This window comes from Loxodonta africana, chromosome 2 (assembly GCF_030014295.1).
Source record: "Loxodonta africana isolate mLoxAfr1 chromosome 2, mLoxAfr1.hap2, whole genome shotgun sequence".
Classification (NCBI taxonomy): domain Eukaryota; kingdom Metazoa; phylum Chordata; class Mammalia; order Proboscidea; family Elephantidae; genus Loxodonta; species Loxodonta africana.
In genome coordinates this window covers 182,804,650-182,810,368 of record NC_087343.1, presented here as the reverse complement: position 1 = coordinate 182,810,368, position 5,719 = coordinate 182,804,650, and the positions used below count along the sequence as shown (strand labels likewise).

General features: G+C 35.8%; 1 non-coding gene across 1 annotated transcript; it reads right to left on the bottom strand.

Annotated features, from left to right (window-relative positions):
• Positions 1-665: 665 nt before the first annotated feature.
• On the bottom strand, positions 666-772 carry LOC111751871 (U6 spliceosomal RNA). The gene has a single exon (XR_002786931.1). It is a non-coding gene; the product is annotated as a U6 spliceosomal RNA (small nuclear RNA).
• Positions 773-5,719: the final 4,947 nt, after the last annotated feature.

The window sequence follows — 5,719 nt, the reverse complement described above, 5'->3', positions numbered from 1 at the left end:
ATTGGGGTTCTGAATTAACAAGAAATAGTAGATGGGGTACTATCAGCTTAAGAATAATAATGTAGGTAAGAAGATCAAGTTTGAAGGAAAAATAAAATGACATTAGTTTTGCATGGGATAAGTTTAAGATGTCCGTTGGACATCTAGAGGGATTCCCTGAGTGACACAAAAGGTTAACCACTAAACCATTAGCCAAAAGGGTGGCAGTTCAAACACAACTGGGGGTGCCTCAGAACATAGACATGGTGATGTGGTTCTGAGAGGTCACAGCCTTGGCAAACTGATAGAGCACTTCTATGCTGCCCACGTTGGCTCACTATGAGTCAGAAATGACAACTAACAACAATGAGAACAGGACAGTAAGTAGTCAATCTGGTAATCATATGGTAATACAACTTGAAACTTGGACACACTCAAATATATGCTAGTTCAACCCATGGTTGTGAATAAGATAGTTCTAGGAGAAGACATAAAGCTAAAAGATTTAAAGATTGGAAGAGATGTTTATGAAAGAGAAGGTTTACTCAGAAAGGTAAGATTATAGTCAGACTTAAGAGAAGAAAGAAGTGATTGTGTCAGGCTTTGAGATCAAATTAAATAAGGATTAAAAACAGTATGTTAACTTTGGTGGTTGGTGGCTTCCTCATGACTTTTTCTTTATTTTTTTTTATATGGAACGCTTCATGAATTTGCATGCCGTCCCTTGTGCAGAAGCCGTGATAATCTTCTCTGTATCGTTTCAGTTTTAGCATACATGCTGCCGAATCCAGCAGTACTTCCTGATGCATTTTAGAGCAGCCTTTTCATCAGATTGGCAACTGCAAGGTGAAAATTGACATTTGTAATGATAAATCTGATCTGTGGGTTCAGTACCTGTGTGGACACATAAAATGGGTTTACTCAAAAAAAAAAATTTTTTTTAAACTGGTAAATAGCTCAGTTTTTTTTTTTTTTTAATTTATTTAAAGCTCTGGCATGATTTAAAAGCTTAGGGAAATGGGTGTCTTGAAGAGTTAATGCATTTCCCTAAGCACCTGAATGATAAACTCACTGGGGAAAACAAGATACCATATGTCTATTTGGGAAATTTATAATGCAGGTAATTACTCACATTACATTGTCACATATGAGTTGTTTCTCAATAACAAGTCTAATATGAGGACTCACTCAATACAGTAGTATCTAAAGGATAAATACTAGGTAAAAAGATAAGTATGGAAAAAATCAACTTTCCAGTCTGACTCCAAAGCTAACATAACAAAATGAAGAGCAATTTTTTCAAGCTGAAATCAAGGAGGAGATTATAAGTAATACAGTATACATTTTAATTGCAAGTGAAACCACCCATTTTATTTTAGGAACAAAGAAAAATTTTAATCATATGCCTAACCCTCGTTCTTTTTTTCCCTGCAATTTCACTGTTTGGTTTTTCTGAATGTCATGGTATTTAAAGTTAATTTTCTAAATTTCCACGAATACAAATGACAAAAAAAAAAAAAGAAAAGAGATTTTGCTGATGGTATTTTTTTTCTTCCATCACCTTTTCAAATTTGAATTCATGTATCGCAGGTGAAAGACTTTGTAGACAAAGATTGCTAGTGGAGCTCGTGGGACCTTTTTTCTGGTTTTGAATTTCTGACGAACAGATTGCTGCAGCTCTGACTGTAGAAGTAGCAGATGGGATTAATTAACTGGGTGACAACTCTTCAGACCTACCTAAATTAATATTTTTCTCCCAACAATGTATTCTGATTATAATAAAACCAAGTGACGTTTATAGAAATAGATTGTGGTTCCAGTGGTTTTCACAGTATATTGGTAGTTATTTTTTCCCCTTATAAGAGCTGGTTTAGTCTGTTATTTGCATGTTAATCTTTCTAATCATTTTCTTGAAGGAAGCAGTCATACAAAAAAAAAGTACATGATGTTTGCAATGCTAGAGTTGGTCCTGACCTCAGAGACCCCTTCCTCTGCAGGGGCAAAAGGTGTAGGAGATTAATTTATTCACAGAAATTATTCTCAAACTCAAACCTCCATGGAGCAATTAATGAACTTTTGAATGAAAACCACAAATCGACACATCGACATAATATTTTCACCTGGGCTGTTTAAACTATATAAGGTCTTAGGGCGAAAGACCATTTTGTTCAAAAAAGGCCACATATTTCATCAAAACTAATATACTAGACATTAAAAGGAGGATCACAATTTCAGAGATCTTAAAATGTATATCTCTATACTATGAAATACGGGATTTTCATTGGGCTCTTTTTGCAGCAGCACAAATTCCGATAATGCCTGTGTGGGACTATAAAGAATAGTGCGAACTTTTTATTGGTAAGGTGCACACATTTTAATTTGGGGTCTTGTTAAGTTAGACCATGAAAAAACTATAGGGAAAGATTTTTTTTTTATTGATTTATTTTTTACTTCTGATAGAATTGTTGTGTGCACCCTATCATTTAATATTATGAACTTTATTTACATTGAGAGACTCTAAGATAAAAAGCGTCGTGAATCTGCTGTTTAATTTACTGTATAAATACTTTTGAGGACAGTACCATTCTCTGCTTGCTTTCCTACAACGTTTCTTTAAAACCAAATACTAGGAAAAGTGTTGCTCAGCTGGTGAGAAACGACATTTAAGTGAATGATCAGGCTTCTCTTTTTGCTTTGATGATCAAGGAGCTCAGTATCATATTTGCTGCTCATTTTAAATAATGTTAGGAGCCTGTGGCTTCCTGCAATCGAATTTCCCCTTAGGTCTCGAATTCTTGTTGTAATTTAGAGCACTATTGATACCTTCTTATTTAAAAAAAAAAAAAAATTGCACACACATATACACTTTCATCAATTTTTCAGTTATGAATCTATGAATTTTTTAATTTGCAGTAATCCCATGTGCAGTGGCATCACTAGGGTTGGTGTCAGCCAGTGCGGTAACTCATGGTGTCACCCCCATAGACCTCCTCCCCTACCAGACCATACAGAATCCTTCTTGTCCTAATGTTTCTTGTAAATTGTGATTCTTATATATCATGCCTTCTTTTCCTCTATTCCTGCTTCATTCTCAAAAAAGTTATTGATACAGGTTTACAAATACTGCTTGCCACAATATTGTAGCTAAAACACCAGGGAATTTGACAAACTCAGCCACTATCAAAACACGGCAGCAAGGAAAACAACAGCACGGTGCCCGTAGCACGTGTAGACGAAATCCCGTGAATTGGAGCATCATTGTAATGGGGTAATAATGACAGCTCTGGCCAGAGCACGTTAGAAGGTTCAAAAAACAAATCAGCATAAAGTTTGAGCCTTGTAAGTACATTGAAACATGTAAGCTGGGCTCATGGAAAAAAAATGTTTTTGTTGTTATAGTAGTTACAGGAATATTTTTATAAAAAATAATACATTTCTGCTGAAAAACTGCACAAAAATTTCATAGGCATTTTGTTGTTGCCCCCACTGACAGTGTCACTGAGTGAGGTCCACACACTCCCGCACCTTTCTAGTGATGCCACTGCCCACGTGGATGAAGCCTGAGTACAAATAATCAAACAATAGGAACTACAACAAAACATCCTAATTTCGTATCCCAGTACAACATAATTTAACAGGGGCACACTGCCATTTTCAAAATGTTAACCTTAAAAAGCTTCTCCCCCCACACTCCTCCCCCTCCCTTTCTTTTTTGAAAATGGCCCTGGGAACACTAGTGGTGCAGTGGTTAAGAACTATGGTGTGCTACGGCTGCTAACCAAAAGGTCAGCAGTCTGAATCCACCAGTCGCTCCCTGGAAATCCTATGCAACAGTTCTACTCTGACCTATAGGGTCACTATGAGTAGGAAACGACTTGATGGCAATGGGTTTTTTGGTTCTGCAGTGACTTTTTTTTTCCTTATAGGCTACATCTTACCCTCAGGTTTAAATGAAATTTAGATTTATAGCTAGCTGTTATAAACAAAAAGTGAACATAGAATCCCCAGTGATGTACCATATTTTACACCAATAAGGCGCATTTTCTATGTTTGTTTGCCAATGACGCCCTCCTAACTCAAGGTATTTTCACAAAAGCCACTATGCCAATTTTTTTCCATACATTGCTGTAAAAAAATTAGCATAGAACACTTACAAAAATATCTTTCAGGGGAGAGCAGTTGGTTGGCCAACAAATGTAGAAGGCGCATTGTTTGCATAAAAATACGGTAATTAGAGAAAGAGAAAAGCAGTAAATAAGGGATTTTTTTCTTCTTCTTTACGTGAGCTACTCACAACAAAGTGTCTAGACAAACTTTCTTAAATTGTTTTATACAAGTGAGACAGTTTATTAAGGATTGTATTTATTAAGAATAAGTTACCTTCTAATAAGTCCTTTAGTTGCAAAATTTCTGTAACTCATTCATTTAGCAAATGCTTGCTTTAATCAACCAGCCAATCAGTGCAAAGGAATTTTAGACACAGCATTCGGAAAAAAAAAAAAAAAAAAAGTTACAGAATATATACTCTAACTTTTGTTAGTCAAAAATTCTTTTTTTCTGCTAAATATTTTATGAAATTGTCTTTACTTTAAAATATCACCATTTTCTCCTGCATCTGATTCTTGAGTAGGTTCAATAATAAGGAGCAAACTGACAAATATGGAATAAAAAGAATATTTTAGGAGAAACGCAGGACACAGATTCTTACGGGATCAATTTACTTCGCTTCTCTGGGTGTCGGAAACCCGGGTGGTGTAGCGGTTAAGCGCTAAGGCTGCTAACCCAGAGGTCAGCAAGTCGAATCTGCTAGGCGCTCCTTCGAAACTCTATCGGGCAGTTCTGATCCGTCCTATAGGCTCTCTGTGAGTTAGAATCGACTCAATGGCTGTGGTGGGTGGGTTCTCTGGGTATCAGTTTTTATTTTAGCTAGATAATTGCTATCATCTTTCATTTCCAACACTGATTTTATCCATGCTAAAATACATAATGAGAGTTTGAATAACTTTCCATGTTGTTGTTGTTGTTAGTTGCTGTTGAATTGATTCCAACTCATGGCAACCCCAAATGTGCAGAGTAGAACTGCTGTATGGGGTTTTCAAGGCTGTGAATTTTCAGAAGCAGGTTGCCAAAACTATCGAGGCACCTCTGGGTGGGTTCAAACTGCTAACCCTTTGACTAGTAGTAGAGCACTTAATCTTTCCACCACCCAGGGACTCACAATGCTACATAATTTAATAATAATTTTTAAAAATTAGAGCAGTTTAATAAAAAAAAAATAAGAATTATGTTGTTTGAAATGTGTTACAATAATATATGGTTTTCTAAAACAGAAAATTAATAGAGAAAATCAATGAAACCAACACTAGTTCTTTAAGAAGATCAGTATAATTCATAGGCTTCTAGCCTGGCTAACCAATGAAAAAGGAAAGATACATATCACTACTATCAGAAATGACAGAGGGACCAGCACACTGATGCCATAGGCATTAAAAGGATAATAAATAAATACTATGAACAATGCTATGCCCACAAATTTGATAACTTAGATGAGATGGACCAATTCCTTGAAAGACACAGTCTACCAAAACTCACAGTGGAGGAATAATCTGGATAAACCTCCATCTATTAAAGACATTGGAAAAAAAAAATTAGTAACCATCCAAAACACAAGACACCAGGCCCCGATAGGTTGACTGGTGAATTCTATCAAATATTTAAAGAAGAAACAAATCCTTCTCAA